The sequence below is a fragment of the Drosophila biarmipes genome, unplaced genomic scaffold (genome assembly GCF_025231255.1).
Source record: "Drosophila biarmipes strain raj3 unplaced genomic scaffold, RU_DBia_V1.1 ptg000028l, whole genome shotgun sequence".
Lineage (NCBI taxonomy): Eukaryota > Metazoa > Arthropoda > Insecta > Diptera > Drosophilidae > Drosophila > Drosophila biarmipes.
This window is the reverse complement of record NW_026114543.1, coordinates 732,649-751,267: the sequence shown is the minus strand read 5'-3', so window position 1 is coordinate 751,267 and position 18,619 is coordinate 732,649. Positions and strand designations below refer to the sequence as shown.

At 30.4% G+C, this 18,619-nt stretch overlaps 1 protein-coding gene across 4 annotated transcripts in view; it reads left to right on the top strand.

Moving 5' to 3' along the window:
- Positions 1–5,963: 5,963 nt before the first annotated feature.
- Positions 5,964–18,619, top strand: part of LOC108025776 (apical junction component 1 homolog) — a 114,444-nt gene continuing 101,788 nt past the window's right edge. For all 4 annotated transcript variants that reach the window (XM_050890387.1, XM_050890386.1, XM_050890388.1 and 1 more), the window contains exon 1: positions 5,964–6,116. The gene's annotated coding sequence lies outside the window, so the exon portion shown is untranslated. The remainder of the gene's footprint in view (positions 6,117–18,619) is intronic.

The following is an 18,619-nucleotide window of genomic DNA, read 5'->3' as shown; positions in this document are numbered from 1 at the left end:
TATATAATATAATATAATATAATATATATAATAATATAATATAAATATAATATAATATAATATAATATAATTAATATAATTATATAATATAATAATAATAATATAATAATAATAATATAATTAATAATATAATATAATATTAAATATAATATAATATAATATAATATAATATAATATATAATAAATATATATAAAATAATAATAAAATAATATAATAATATAAATTAAATAATATAATATAATATAAATAATATAATATAATATAATAATATAATATATATAATATAATAATATAATATAATAATATAATATTATAATATAATATAATAATAATATAATATAATATAATAATATAATAATATAATAATATAATAATATAATATAATAATATAATATATAATATAATATAAATAATAATATAATATAATATAATAAATATAATATAATATAATAATAATATAATATAATATAATATAATATAATAAATAATAATATAAATATAATATAATATAATATAATATAATATAATATAATTATAATATAATATATATAATATAATAATAATATAATAATAATATAATAATAATATAATATAATATAATATAATAATATAATATAATTAATATATATAATATAATAATATAATAATATATATAATATAATAATATAATATAATAATAATATATATAATATAATAATATAATATAATATAATATAATATAATAATAAATATATAATATAATATAATATAATAATAATATAATATAATAATATAATATAATATAATAATTATAAATAATAAATATAATATAATCATATAATATAATATAATAATATATATAATATAATATAATATATAATATAATAATATAATAATATAATAATATAATATAATATAATATAATATAATATAATAATATAATATAATATAATATAATATAATATAATATAATAATATAATATAATAATATATAATATAATATAATATAATATAATAATATAATATAATATTAATATAATATTAATATAATATAATATAATATAATATAATATAATATAATATTATAATAATATAATTATAATATAATAATATAATATAATATAATATAATATTAATATAATATAATATAATATATAATATAATATAATATAATATAATATAATAATAATATAATATAATATAATATAATATATATAATATTAATATAATATAATATAATATAATAATATAATAATATAATAATAATATAATTATAATATATATAATATAATATAATATAATAATATAATAATATATTAATATAATATAATAATATAATATAATATAATAATTATAATATAATATAATATAATATAATATAATATAATATAATATAATTAATATAATATAATATAATAATATAATATAATAATATATAATATAATAATATAATATAATATAATAATATAATATAATATAATAATATAATATATAATATAAATATAATAATAATAATAATATATATAATAATATAATATAATATAATAATTAATAATAATATAATATAATAATATAATATAATATAATAATATATATAATAATATAATATATATAATATAATATATAATAATATAATATAATATAATAATATAATATCAATAATATAATATAATAATATAATATAATATAATAATATAATATAATATAATATAATATAATAATAATAATATAATATAATATAATATAATATAATATAATAATATAATAATATAATATATAATATAATTATATAATAAATAATATAATATAATATAATAATATAATATAATAATATAATATAATATAATAATATAATATAATATATAATATAATAATATATAATATAATATAATATAATATAATATATATAATAATATAATATAATATAATAATAATAATATAATATAATATAATAATATAATATAATATAATATAATATAATATAATAATATAATATAATATAATATAATAATATAATATAATATATAATATAATATAATAAATATATAATATAATATAATAATATAATATAATATAATAATAATATAATATAATAATATAATATAATATATAATATAATATAATAATATAATATAATATAATATATAATATAATATATAATAATATAAATAATATAATAATATAATATAATAATATAATATATATAATAATATAATATTATATAATAATATAATATAATAATATAATATAATAATATAATATAATATATAATATAATAATTATTAATATAATATAATATAATATATATAATATAATATAATATAATAATATATAATATAAATAATATAATAATATAATATAATAATAATATAATAATATAATATAATAATATAATATAATAATATAATATAATATAATATAATATAATATAATATAATATAATAATATAATATAATATAATATAATAATATAATATAATATAATAATATAATATAATATATAATATAATATAATATAATATAATATAAATAATATAATATAATATAATATAATTAATATAATATAATATAATATAATATAATATAATATAATATAATTAATATAATATAATATAAATAATATAATATAAATATAATATAATATAATATAATATAATATAATATAATATAATTATAATATAATATAATTATAATATATAATATAATATAATATAATATAATTATATAATATAATATAATATATAATATAATTAAATATAATATAATATAATATAATATAATTATAATTATAATATAATATAATATAATATAATATAATATAATATAATAATATATAATATAATATAATATAATATAATATAATATAATATAATATAATATAATATAATATAATATAATATAATATAATATATATATATAAATAATAATATAATATAATATATATAATAATATAATATAATATAATATATATAATTATAATATAATATATATAATATAATATTATAATATAATATATATTATATTATAATATAATATAATATAATATAATATAATATTTATATAATATAATATATAATTTAATATTTCGCGGCGGAGTATCAGCAGCTTTCAAGTTTGCTAATGTGCGCACCTTACCGGTAAAATTCGATACTCTCCGCTAATAAAAAATTGTGCTGACATACACCCAATAAATTAATAATGTGAATAGCAAATCGAAGCCATGGTGTGCTAGAACTTTAAAAAAGGCGTTGCGCTGATGCAAGAAGTGGAGTAGGTCAAGAACAATGACGTAACTTTCGACGGACGGAGTGCAAGTTATTCTTGCCAAAAAGCTCAATAATTTCATTGACAAGAACATTAAAACCTTTTTTGTTTTCACTGTGGACGGGAGCCCACGTAGTGAAAAAGCGCACCAGGAGGGTGTGCGAAGGCGATTATTATATATACAGAAGAAGAAGGTACTGCAAAACCTAAATGAATTGCATACCAAAACTTTAAAAAGATCAATTGGTTTGTATACCCCTAACTTGTAAAATACTGAAGCTACATGATTGTGCTATACGTTGTTAGAAAGGTATTTTGGTGGTATTTGTCTAAATATTTATATATATTTTTGTGCCTATTTTCTGATTTCTCAAAAAAGGCTCTTACGATTTCAGGTCCATTCTGACTGCACAATTCCCATTCACATGGGAAAGAAAAAAATAAGATCTTTTGCGCAGTGTTGAAAAGTAGAATAGTAACATGACCGAATATTCGTGGACGTATTCGTGGATGGGCAATTTAACCAATTAGTCGAATTTTGCCAATTTTTATACCCTTGCAGAGGGTATAATGATTTCAGTCAGAAGTTTGCAACTTAGTGAAGGAGATATTTCCGACCCTAAAAAGTATATATATTCTTGATCAGCGTCACTCGACGAGTCGATCTATCTACGTCCGTCCTTCCGCTTGTCCGTCCGTTTCTACGCAAACTAGTATCTCAGTTCTAAAGCTATCGCGCTGAAACTTTCCCAAAAGTCTTCTTTCTATTGCAGGTAGTATATAAGTCGGAAACAGCCGGATCGGACAATTATATCTTATAGCTCCCATAGGAACTATCGGGGAAAATAATATATAAACAAGAAAGGAAGTTAACTTCGGCAAGCCGAAATAGCTTTGGTGATTTTTGACATCTAACCTTCTTAGCTTGGAAATAAAATTTTTTAATTAGTTCTGAATTTCGAATTCAATTTTTATAAGATCGGACTATATCATACTCGTATAGCTGTCATAGGAACGATCGGAAAACAATTTATTTACTAAAATTGATTATTTCTTTTAACTGCAAGGCTTGCCGAAGTTAACTTCCTTTCTTGTTTAAGCTTTTTTACTTATTTTTATTTATTTAAAAGCTGAGTAAGGGGTATTGTGTTTCATTTTAAGAATTCTCTTAAAATCGTGTTTTGCGTATTTCTTTTGAACGGAGCATTAATGTATATTAAACTGTTCATTTGTCATTCGACGCCTTCGCACACCCTCCAAATAAAGGAATACAAATACAAGAAACGGTACTTATATGCAAAGTTTAAATGATCAGCTCAGAAAATGGACTACAACTCATACAATTTGTAGCAGTGAATTCAGTGATCTTTTAGTTGCAGTTAGATAAAAAATGTTATTTCTGATTTTCTATCGGAAGGGCTAACATTTAGTACTGAGACTTGGAAATGTTAAATAATGCTAGGAATCTTATGTTTTATTTCCCTAACTTGCGAACTAGTAAAGCTTCGGTCTTGTACTATATTACGTTTGAAAGGTATTTCATAACAAAATAAATAAATAAATATAAAAATAAATAAATATATAAATAAATAAATACATAAATAAATATACAAATAAATATATAAACAAATAAATATATAAATAAATAAATAAATATATAAATATTTAAATATATAATTATATAAATAAACATATAAATAAAGAAAGGAAGAATGAAAAAAATAAGGAATGAAAAAAAGGAAAAGAGAGAGGAAGAAAGAAATAAAGAAATACTAATATTTCTATATTTCTTTATATATTCTATATTTCTTTATTTCTATATATCTTTACTTCTGTTTATTTTATTTATATAATAGAAATATAAAAATAACTTCTCAAGATTTTGGGATTCTTTTTTTAATATATGGTAATGGGCGGCAGGTAGATTAATGCTTTTGACTGTTTGTGGGCGTTAGAGTGGGCGCGAAAAACTTGTTTAGGTTCTATCTATAAGTATTGATAATACTAATACATTTCATTAAAAACAAGGAAGAAGGCTATAGTCGAGTGCCCCGACTATCTGAGTCCCGTTACTCATCTTAAGGAGATATATAAGCAGGAAAGCGATACGGCTATTTCAGTATATTTTATGTGAGCGGCAAACGTTTTTTGGGTCAATGAATTGGTTTTGATGAGGCAAATACATTTCAGCTAACAAATTTTATTAGGATGAAAACTGTGGACGTTACACATTTGGGAGATTCGTGGCCGTTGGAGTGGTACTGATAAAGTACGCTTTTTACACAGCTCAGGAATGTATCATTCAAATTCCATTTTTTTAGCTATTTTAGTTTCTGAGATCTCAGCGTTCATACGGTCGGACAGACGGACGGGCAGACGGACATGGCTAGATCGACTCGGGTTGTCGGTTGTTTATGGAGTCGGAAATGCTTCCTTCTGTCTGTTACATACTTTCCGACGAATCTTGTTTACCCTTTTACTCTACGATTAACACTCAACTTTTTAAAAGTAATTTCAGAATCGAAGTGCTCGATATAATATTTGGTAGCAAATACAAAAATGAGAATTCGTTAACTTCACAATTACAGATTCAAATTTTTAAAATTGCAAAATAATTTAAATAATTTTAAAATTTTTTAAAGAAAGAAATTTGAATTTGGTGATAACTAATATGCAGAACAACGCTTTTGCTTTAATTAATATACATAATTCCAATACAAATATTTCCTATTCTCCATAAAACACAGATTACTTTAAGTTGTTTTAAATTCAAATCCGTTCACTATAACCAATAATAATAAATAATTTTACAGAAGGACTACAACTTGACAAACGCGATTCACAATATACGATTTCGGAGAGTGTATCCAGAGGTGAGTACAAATACATTGATTGGAACATATTGAACAATTTTAGGAAGTATACCAAATATTTATAGTAGAGCAGTATTTGTTCAGATATTGTCATTAAACTCATACAAAGTTTTTTAATTTAATTTGAAAAGCAGTGAATAATATTATTTAATAAAACAACAAAACATAGTAAATAAACCAATTTCTATTTCTTTAAAAACTTTATTAGAAAAATACGTTTTTTATTGACCAACCAAAAGTTCACATAATTTAAAATAAAATGAACTAATTTAAAGCCATCGGATTAAATGTTTTTCCTAACTTTTGCTCTAATTACCGCATAATTTTGGATTTAGTCACTGAATTAAATTTGTATTCTAATATAAATCACACATCCAAAATAACACGCAAAATACGTCGAAACCGTTGAATATGTTTCTATGGCTTGTGGGCGCTACAATTTCGAGCTTAATAATTAAAAAGTTGAAAATGTCCTCATGCAGTTGACGGAATACAATCAAATATCTACAATCGACTGTATCTTAAGAATATCGGTCCCTAAAACTATACGTTAGTTTGTTGTAGTTTTTATGAAACAAGTGCTAATTTGTATATACCAATATATTTTGTTTAGTTAGAGTGGGCGTGCAACATTTTTTTTGCTCATACGATGGGTATTGACGCTGAAGGCGCTGCAGTCTTTCGCGAATTGTGAGTGTTGCACCCTGCTGAAAAAAATTGAGCTACTCAGACATTCATACGGACGGACATGGCTAGATCGACTCGGCTAGTGATCCTGATTAGGAATATATATACCTAATGGAGTCGAAAACGCTTCCTTCTGCCTGTCACATATTTTTTAATATTTTTAACAGTCAATGTTGTTCTTTTAACAGTGAGTAAAAACTTAAATGCGGAAAAGCATATTAAATATTGTCTTCGTTTAAGTTATTAATTGAATGAAGTATATATAAATTATATTTATAAAATCATTAAGTTTTCTTGATAGTTTTAAATTTAATTTTTTTTTAATATCTCCCAAGCTATTTGGCACGTCATTTATATTTTCTGAGCTTTGCTAAACAGAAACATATTTTGTCTCAGGGAATTATATCCTTTTTTCAAATTTGTTATTAATGACGACATGGTGCAAAAGAGTTCTTAGGGGTGCCCTTTTTACCGTTAGGTCCTTTAGTTGTACCTGCGCATTTTGAATGGCCTTAGCATCGTCGCCCTCACATTTGCCCTCCCAACATACGGCTATCAACATCCTGAAACGAGAATTCCTAGTTTTAATGATAGCCCCATCCGTCCAGAGGTCTCAAGGGGTCATGCTAGCCTTGGTTAAAATATGGCGGTTTCTAGCACATTATAAACATTTATTTAACATCTAAACGTAATTAATTTTAAACCTTTACATAACCCTAAGCACATATAAAATGAAATATAAATAGGTAAATTAATAATATAGGAATACAATTTTATAAATCAATATAAATTATGCAAATACGGGCAATGAATATAAAGCGATAAAATTTAACTCGAATACTTTCAAAGTCAAAATGTAATGTGGGACAAATGCATACAGTTATTTTTAATTAAATTACAATTGCATCAAACTAGCAAACGAACAAGGAAACGAACTTTAGTGCAATGAGGTTTGATCGAGTCTTTTTCCATATGAGAGAGATTTTTTTTACCCTTTGACTTATATTGGCCGTTTAAAGTTTAATTTAGGCACTAGTTACGTTTTTAATCATTTTTTTTTGTGTTTTTCTTTTAAGGTTATATGTTACTTTACATGACACATACATCTCCCAAATTATGGTTTTATCAATAATTGTGTTTTTTCTTCACTTACCAACATTTTCGTAGATCCATCGTTGAAAGCGCTTTCTCTGACGAATCGTGTCTGGAAATCTGAATCAAAAAAGAAAAACAAGGGAAAGTGATACTTTTTTTGGAAATTAAAACCTAACCTTAACCTTTCTTTTCTTTTTTTCTTAGCCGCTCGTAAAGCAAAAAAATTGATAAAACTTTTTAGAGCGCGGTTGCAAGACAACTAGGCGCTCAAACCTAAATGTTTGACGGTTGCCCCTTATGTGGAACTCAAGTCCATCTCTTGAGCTTTAACTTTTATGTCTTTTTCTGCGCCAATTAAACTATCAAAAATATACGATTGCAGGTCCTGCTGTAGACATCAGATTCCTGCGCTGTAGACATCAGATTCCATCGTTTTTTTTTTTTTACCAATTTTAGGCCGAATGATTCGCTTCCGGTAATGAAATTAAGATATAAGCGCCAAGCCTGGCAAAAAAAAATATTTTTCCGAGTGTCTCCCTAAAAAATTAAATTAAAGGATAAAAAAGAATATAATATATTTACATATATTACGTGTTTTTGGCAGGACTTGCAGTATGATTATCATAAAGTACTCAAGCCGATCTGTTTTTTTTTTTAATTTGTTCATAGCAAATAATATTTGCAATAAACGCTCTTTATAATGATTTTTAATATTCAAATATTCTGAGAAAGGACTGCAATGATAGTATGTTGGTTTAATCGGGCTTAATCTTATACGAAACTAACTTCAGTCCAAACGAAATTCGATTTCGACAATCCTTTACAAATATGTATAAGCATCTTATCCAATGTCTATTATATTAATTGTTCTTTAGCCTACTGAAAATGTTGTATCTTAACATAACAAATAATCAAATCTTAGCAATGCTTTAAGCCAATAACAATAACAGCATTATGAAAAAAATGAGGAGGTCATTCTTTTGAAAAATGAAGTACAGGACTTATTACAGGTTTAAAATTATTAAGCATATTAAAATTTATATTCTTATTGCAGAAAATAAAGTACATCAACATGGTGGCAGTGATGTGCCTACATTTGTTCGTAATGATTATTACGAAAGATTTTTGTGTAAGTTGCACCTTGCACGATACAAACATCAAAATCGGCATTCTACGGTTTAAAAACAACCATCACTATTTGAAATACTAAAAAAAATACAAAAATTAATTTTTTTTTTTAAATTATCGTATTGGTGTTAGTAAACGAATGTTTCCAAATTCTTGCAAACAAGACTTTAATAAAATTTGTCAGTGGCATATTTTTTGAATAAGCAATGTAACAACCTTTTACTTAATATCATTTAAAGTAGGTAATTTGATAATAATGAATAGTACTTGGCATAGCTATATTTAGGGTATTTGGTATAAAGCAGTGAAATGATAAAGTTCCTTTAACAATGATCGTTTTTTGGAATCTTTTTTTTTAACTTTTAAGCGTCAACAGCGTAATTCGTGTTGGTTAAAATTTTGATTTATAACAAAAACCCAAAAATTACCTAGAGCTAAGCACTCTTCCAAGAAAATTGACTTGTGTAAAATAATTTTATAATTCCATTTCTTTTAAACCGAAAAATCAAATTAAATTTGATCTTAATTAAAATATATTTCCATTTTTCATTTAGAAATACAAACGTTTTAAGGTTCTAATTAGAACGAGCGAGAAAAGAGTTTCATGCTAATCAAAAATGTGAAATTTTTTGTTTACTTAATTCTTTCGGACCATATGTGCGGCTCCGAGAACCTGAAGCGGCGTCACCCATTTTGCTTTTACTTTACCAACTTGACCAGTGTTTGTTTAGGGTATTTAAGTTTGGGAAGCAAATTTACCAATTTACCCAAATGACCCTGTCCGAATGGGATTCAGGTAGGTCAGTTTGATGAAGAAGATAAGGAAATTTTTAATTTAATTCGTTTATTTTATATTCGTCTAGATGCCACAGAGTTAAAGATGCCAATAACTTTTCCGAGCTTCGAAAATGTTTATAAAATAAAAAAGCTCATTTTTAATATTTATTTAACACGTAGGTTGGTATTTGATTTTATGGCCAATGCCACTTCTAGCCATATAAGTACAAATTGCCTTTTTCACAAAAAAAATTGGAAATTTATTTTTTTTTTGTGTGACTACTTTTGATATTGACCAAGGATTAGTCTTAATCTTTCCATGACGGAAAAATGAAATTAACTTGTGACCATATTTTATTTGTACTATTTTGTCTTGGATTAACACGATAAGAGTGCATTAATGAACTTTTCGGCCTGCTGCTTTCTTTCAGCGGGATTTGCCAGTCGGTTCCTGGCCGGTATTATCACCTCGTGTCCAGTACACCTTATTTCGGTTCCGACCTGCGTTAGAAAGTTCCACCCTAACACCAATGAGTCCACTACCCCTGGTAGTATCAGCAGGCTCATGGTTAGTCGCTGGTTCCGAATGCGATTTTCACCTCCAGCTGTTCATCGATCCCGCCGCACCTTCCATCTGCCAACCTAACTTCCGGCAGTGTCCTTGCGATCCTCCCGAGGGCAGCCAGGTTGTCCGCTAGTTCCTTGCTTATAAAGCTCGCTGTTGCCCCGGTGTCGATCGTGGCCTTGTACGTGCCTCCCTTAATCGTCACCGCTGCGGACAACTGCTCCTCTTCGATTAGCTCGCCCGTTAGTTTGGAGAGGTAGCATCTTGCGACCCGCCCTCTACTCTCTGCGGCTGAGATCGCTGTGTATTTCCAGCCTGCTGGCAACTCACGACGCTCCTGACACCTACTCTCCCGCACACTCAGCAAAACAATAGACGTTGGAGTCGACATTCTCGCCCAGTGACCGTGGCCGCCGCACCTTCCGCAGGCCTCATGGGGGTGATGTGTGTCGTTCCCCGCGGCCTCTGTGTTGTGCTTAACGGTCTCCAGACAGTGTTCGGTGGTTGCATCTGTTGCTGCTGTGGTGGTGTCCATTGACCTCCTGGTGCTTCTGGTGCCTGCTGTCGTGAGACTCGTTGTGGCGGTGAACATTGGTCATTTCTCCGTGTCTCCTAGTCATCCGTCTCCTCTCTGAGAAAGATCCTTAAGCTCGGGGTGCAATTTACCTTGATGATCCTTAAGTGAAAATGCGAGAAGCCCCTCCTGCGCATATATCATTGTTTAGCAATTCAAAGTTTACTTAGACCTAATCGTAATTCAAAACATTACTGAAATTGGTATTGAGTTCACTAAAGAAATAGACGGGAAGACTAAAAGGACAAATTGTCTATTTAAAGTTTTAATTATTAAGTTAGCCGTGCACTCTGCCCTCTCTTAGTACCGGCTGCGCTTTTTCTTTGCGCGCAGCTCGGCCAGCAACTAATAACAAACACACATACATTAATGCCTTTTTCATTGCCTGACGTCATTGTGGCCGCCACAGTTTTGAGTGGTTTGTGGGCGTTAAAGTAGGCGTGGCACCCCGTTGAAACAAATTGCGCAGAAAGCCCAGGAATCTGCATGCCAAGTCTGTCTGTTCTAGCTCTTATAGTTTCCGATATCTCAGCGTCCATACGGACAGACAAACAGACGGACATGGCTAGATCGACTCGGCTAGTGATCCTGATCAAGAATATATATTCTTTATGGGGTCGGAAACGCTTCCTTCTACGTTTTACATACTTTCCGACAAATCTAGTGTACCTTTTTACTCTAGGAGTAACGGGTATAAAAATATGAAAACAACATTATTTCGTCGGCACGAGGTCAGCAACGCGTTCTTCAAAAAAAATATATTGTATCGAAGTTGCAAACTCATTACGCGCTATGCTGTACTTTGAAATTCATTCAATTTTAAAGTTGAGATCAACATTTCCTTACCTAAATGTTGTTTGGATTTCGAAATGGTTGTTTTTATATTATTTCTGGTTCAAGTAGTGTTCATGGGCGTAGTAATGGTTGCGCTCATGAATATTTGATGGCCCAAGCAAGATGCAGTCTTACTCAGCAAAGTGGTGAAGTCGCAGAACGAAGGAACACAGGAAATGTGAAATATATAAGTAGTAATGGCTTTGTATAGGTCTGTATAGAAAAATAACATGACCCTTCACGTTAAAGAGAAATATTTTCATGTCATAGAAAAAGCTTGACACAAAAGAAAACTGCTCCGTTAATGATCCAAAGATCAAAAAAATCGTTTAGCCGTTTTTTTTAGTAGAAAGAACTTACTTATAGATTTTATTCTTATCCAGCACGTTTTATTTAAAACAGGACTGTGGATACATAAAATAATAATAGAATAAAAAGTCTTTGGGGCTAGTGAGGATACGACCGTCACGATTTATTTCCAAATTTCGACTAAATAAATTCTTATATTGAGACCTAGAGTTGCATTTCAAGCCGACTATGCGTGGTCATCTTGTCAATTTTGCCAATTTTTTCACTTCGTCAATTTATCGTAGGGTTTCCATGTATAACTTTGGTAAATGCACTACTTTTTGGTAGCCCGTAATATTAACAACCGTTGATGCAGCGAAATGGTAAATTTTTTTCAGGTGTTTAGGTTCGGTAAACGGTGTTGTGACCTTTACCCCGTCGTCGAATGTAAAGATGAACGTTACCAATTGTCCATTGATCGTAGCTGTCATAATTAAGAAAGATAATGCCATTATCGATCTTTGTTAGGAGCTTAAGGTAGTTGGTGCGATTCGAACATTGTGCGTTGCCTCCTGATTGGAGTTGTTGCGCGCATGTTGTGTATAGTAAGTGCAGAATGTTGTTGTAACGGCAGCACTACAGTTTACAATCGTTATAGTTTCAATTCGAGCCACTTCCATTAGATCAGCAACAGTAAAAGCTGTAGATTGATTAAATTTAGCTAGTTTTTTGAGTCTAAAAATCAAGGGGTTAATTATTAAATTTTTGTCTAATCGACAACATCAAGGTTTTAAGCTGGGAAAAAATGATTATATTTATTAAACAAAACAATTATATATATTAAACAAGTTATCAAGAAAATTATCTTTTTTTATTTGTTTTGCTTTTGCACTCTTTAATTAAACGTTTGGTCTAATGTTTATTTGTTCCTCCGTCTTTTGTGTTAATATTTATATGCCTGTTTTCTGACTCCTTAAGTTTTTTTCTCAGTAAATTTAATCAATCAAAAACGGCTCTGAAAAAGGTAAAAATCTATTGAAAATCGCACCTAAAGCGAACAAAAGTTCTGTATCAACATTTGTGACAAAAATCGTATACGATCTACTAAATAAAAAAAATGTTCCAAATTTTTTACATTGGAGAAAATGCCAATGGGTATACACTTAAAGGCTTAGCCTGAAATCGTTGAAGGCGCTTTAAAAAGTAGAAAAAAAGTTTTATAAAATATCGGAACAAAATAAGTTTTGGTCATAATCATTAAACGATAGTATTTCGAAAAATCATGTTAGGAAATCGAATTATGTTTTTTAAAATTACATTCTTACAACATATACTTGTACAACAAACCTGTAGTTTTAGTAGTTCACAAGTCACGGGTGTACAAAATTTAGCTATATCTATCGCCAAACTAGCTATGGAGGGACTAGCGAAAGCTCTAGTCCGGTATAAAAGAGAATTGGTTATGATCTCCCTGGCACCGGTCTAGTAGCACCACTCCGCCAAAGTAAAGATTATGACTGGGAAAAAACTAGTGTTTCGAAGGAAGTCTACATCCTTTCTGGAAGACTCCTTTATCCTATAGGATGTCTACATCCTACCCTGGAAGACACCCTTATCCCTTAAGGTCGTTAGGATCTACAAACGCTCCGTTCAGCGACGCCGCGACCAACTTCACGCCCTGGAGAAAGTTGTGACCCACCTCGGAGAATAAACAGAAGCAGTTAAGGCATAAAAAAAGACAATAAACTGAAACAGGCGAATTAAGTGGCAATTGCAAACAAACGTTTTTTATTTTATTTTTTCATATTAGTTATTGAAGCTTCTCTGAATTGAGACTAACAATATATATAAAAGCTTAAATTAAATTGGATTTTAGTTTTAGATGAATTTTCTTAGCTTCGATATGTCACCGCCATGTAAGTCTCCTGTCTAGGTGAACGCCAAGGTACGTTACATCGTCAGCTTGTGCAAGTGGCGTGTTATTCAGAGTTAGCGGGGGACGAGTTTGTCTGTTTAGAACAAACGTTATAAGCTTACACTTTTGAAAAATCATGTTGCGAAATCGAATTGGTATTTTAAAATTACATTCTAACAACATATACTTGTATAACAAACCTGTAGTCTTAGTGGTTCACAAGTCTATCGCCAAACTAGCAGGAACTTGAAGTCCTGGCAGAGGGGGGAGTGAGCGTTTATGAGCCAATAGAGGCGTTTGGATTTTAGTTTTAGATGAATTTTCTTTGCTTGGATATGTCTCCGCCATGTTAACGTTATGAGATTACACTTTTGCGCATTTATTTTTATACGCCAGTCTGATATCCACCTCTCCACTACCACGAGATGATCAGCTAGTAGTGCTGTTGCCTGAATTGGGCATTTTGACCGACTTATGATCGCGGTATCGTCTGCGAATGTAAAAGTAGTTAGCCGGTCGTTCGTGGGAATATCTGCGGTGTGAAAGAGAAATAGAGTTGGACCAAGGGAGCGACTTTCGCGACCTCCAGCCTTTATAGTGTAATCAGCGGATGTTGTAGTTTTGCATCACACGGCGAATTCTATGTTGTAAAGGTATGATTCAAGTATACTGTGAGTGTTTTCTGGCAGAATAGTTCTGATTTTTGCATAAGGCCATCAAGCCAGACTCGATCGAAAGCCTGTGCAACGTCAAGGAATACCGGACTGCAGTGTTACCGATATCCGAATGCAGACTGTATTTCTGTTGTTAATCTGTTGACTTGCTCTATTGTTTTGATGTGATTAACGTTGTGCTCTTTCAGATATGGGATTATGCGTGTCAAAAGGAATTTTTCGAGCAGTTTTGTCAGACACGAAAGTAAACTTATCGGTATGAAGCTGGTACTGTGCAATCATTTCCTCGCATTGGGATCATTATGATTACCTATATTTTTCTTTTTTTTGGGAAGTAAAAGAGTTTACAAATGACCTCAACTGCACAGTTTGGGAGTTCAATTAGCATTTTGGTTCTTATTAGATCACCGCCTGGGCCCTTTTTTGGTTTTAATTGCTCGCTGCCGACTTTCGTAACTTCGTTTGGTTGAAACAGAGTTGGCTTCGTCTCAGTTTCAATTCGAATTGAAGGCAACGGTAGTGCGTCTTTTCACCAAATCAAGCTGTTCGATTTCAAGGTTAGTTTTCTGTTGGTGTGTGTGCCCATCCCTCCCTTGCAGTGTAGAGAATTTGGCTGCTGCGATGCAGTCGATGTTCTCCTTGATGTTGAGCTGTGGAGTTAGTTCAATGTAGGAATTTACGTACCTTTTGAACTTCAGCCAGTTGGTTCGTTGGACGTCAGCCTGCAAGGGTGCTTGATTAATCCCGGTCTCTGGAGAAGAGTTATTATCACTGGTGAGTGGTCCGATGATAGATCCAAAAGCGATTTCTCAGATGATAAATTGCGAGACATATTTTTTTCACAGCATAATCAATTAAATCAGGTAGTTTTCTAGGATCTGTAGGCCAGTATGTAGGGCTGCCTGTTGAAGCGTAGTCCAGTTTGTTGCATGTTTTTATGAGTGCATTATATAGTTGCCTTCCTTTGGGGGTCTCAAGGCGGGATCCCCAGTGTGTGTCCTTGGCGTTGTAATCTCCTGCTGCTATGAATCCTCTCCAAGTGAATTGTAGTCCACGAATTGGTCTTCGGAGACTATAAAGTGGGGTAGGCAGTAAACAGCGGCAATGGCAAGGTTCCAGTTACCCAACTGTAATTTTATCGATGTACATGGCAAATAATTTTTTGCAAACCTTTCGTGAAAGTGGTGTCTGATGCGGTCTCTTATTAAGACGTCGGTTCGGCCATGTGCTTTACCATCTAGATGATCGGTGCTGTAGAACGGCTCTGAACGAGGTAAAATTCTTGTGAAGATCGCACCTGTAGCAAACAAAAGTTCTGTTTCAACATTGGTGACAAAAATCGTGTACGATCTACTAAATAAAAAAAATGTTCTTAATTTTTTTACATTGGAGAAAATGCCAATGGGTATACACTTAAAGGCTTAGGCTGAAATCGATAAAAGCGCTTTTCAAACAATAGGAAAAAAGTTTTCCAAAATAACGGAACAAAAAAAGTTTTGGTCCTAATCATTCAACGATAGTATTTCGAAAAATCATGTTAGGAAATCGAATTAAGTATTTTAAAATTACATTCTTACAACACATACTTGTACAACAAACCTGTAGTTTTAGTAGTTCACAAGTCACGGGTGTACAAAATTTAGCTATATCTATCGCCAAACTAGCTATGGAGGGACTAGCGAAAGCTCTAGTCCGGTATAAAAGAGAATTGGTTATGATCTCCCTGGCACCGGTCTAGTAGCACCACTCCGCCAAAGTAAAGATTATGACTGGGAAAAAACTAGTGTTTCGAAGGAAGTCTACATCCTTTCTGGAAGACTCCTTTATCCTATAGGATGTCTACATCCTACCCTGGAAGACACCCTTATCCCTTAAGGTCGTTAGGATCTACAAACGCTCCGTTCAGCGACGCCGCGACCAACTTCACGCCCTGGAGAAAGTTGTGACCCACCTCGGAGAATAAACAGAAGCAGTTAAGGCATAAAAAAAGACAATAAACTGAAACAGGCGAATTAAGTGGCAATTGCAAACAAACGTTTTTTATTTTATTTTTTCATATTAGTTATTGAAGCTTCTCTGAATTGAGACTAACAATATATATAAAAGCTTAAATTAAATTGGATTTTAGTTTTAGATGAATTTTCTTAGCTTCGATATGTCACCGCCATGTAAGTCTCCTGTCTAGGTGAACGCCAAGGTACGTTACATCGTCAGCTTGTGCAAGTGGCGTGTTATTCAGAGTTAGCGGGGGACGAGTTTGTCTGTTTAGAACAAACGTTATAAGCTTACACTTTTGAAAAATCATGTTGCGAAATCGAATTAGGTATTTTAAAATTACATTCTAACAACATATACTTGTATAACAAACCTGTAGTCTTAGTGGTTCACAAGTCTATCGCCAAACTAGCAGGAACTTGAAGTCCTGGCAGAGGGGGGGGTTGAGCGTTTATGAGCCAATAGAGGCGTTTGGATTTTAGTTTTAGATGAATTTTTTTTGCTAGGATATGTCTCCGCCATGTTAACGTTATGAGATTACACTTTTGCGCATTTATTTTTATACGCCAGTCTGATATCCACCTCTCCACTACCACGAGATGATTAGCTAGTAGTGCTGTTGCCTGAATTGGGCATTTGGACCGACTTATGATCGCGGTATCGTCTGCGAATGTAAAAGTAGTTAGCCGGTCGTTCGTGGGAATATCTGCGGTGTGAAAGAGAAATAGAGTTGGACCAAGGGAGCGACTTTCGCGACCTCCAGCCTTTATAGTGTAATCAGCGGATGTTGTAGTTTTGCATCACACGGCGAATTCTATGTTGTAAAGGTATGATTCAAGTATACTGTGAGTGTTTTCTGGCAGAATAGTTCTGATTTTTGCATAAGGCCATCAAGCCAGACTCGATCGAAAGCCTGTGCAACGTCAAGGAATACCGGACTGCAGTGTTACCGATATCCGAATGCAGACTGTATTTCTGTTGTTAATCTGTTGACTTGCTCTATTGTTTTGATGTGATTAACGTTGTGCTCTTTCAGATATGGGATTATGCGTGTCAAAAGGAATTTTTCGAGCAGTTTTGTCAGACACGAAAGTAAACTTATCGGTATGAAGCTGGTACTGTGCAATCATTTCCTCGCATTGGGATCATTATGATTACCTATATTTTTCTTTTTTTTGGGAAGTAAAAGAGTTTACAAATGACCTCAACTGCACAGTTTGGGAGTTCAATTAGCATTTTGGTTCTTATTAGATCACCGCCTGGGCCCTTTTTTGGTTTTAATTGCTCGCTGCCGACTTTCGTAACTTCGTTTGGTTGAAACAGAGTTGGCTTCGTCTCAGTTTCAATTCGAATTGAAGGCAACGGTAGTGCGTCTTTTCACCAAATCAAGCTGTTCGATTTCAAGGTTAGTTTTCTGTTGGTGTGTGTGCCCATCCCTCCCTTGCAGTGTAGAGAATTTGGCTGCTGCGATGCAGTCGATGTTCTCCTTGATGTTGAGCTGTGGAGTTAGTTCAATGTAGGAATTTACGTACCTTTTGAACTTCAGCCAGTTGGTTCGTTGGACGTCAGCCTGCAAGGGTGCTTGATTAATCCCGGTCTCTGGAGAAGAGTTATTATCACTGGTGAGTGGTCCGATGATAGATCCAAAAGCGATTTCTCAGATGATAAATTGCGAGACATATTTTTTTCACAGCATAATCAATTAAATCAGGTAGTTTTCTAGGATCTGTAGGCCAGTATGTAGGGCTGCCTGTTGAAGCGTAGTCCAGTTTGTTGCATGTTTTTATGAGTGCATTATATAGTTGCCTTCCTTTGGGGGTCTCAAGGCGGGATCCCCAGTGTGTGTCCTTGGCGTTGTAATCTCCTGCTGCTATGAATCCTCTCCAAGTGAATTGTAGTCCACGAATTGGTCTTCGGAGACTATAAAGTGGGGTAGGCAGTAAACAGCGGCAATGGCAAGGTTCCAGTTAC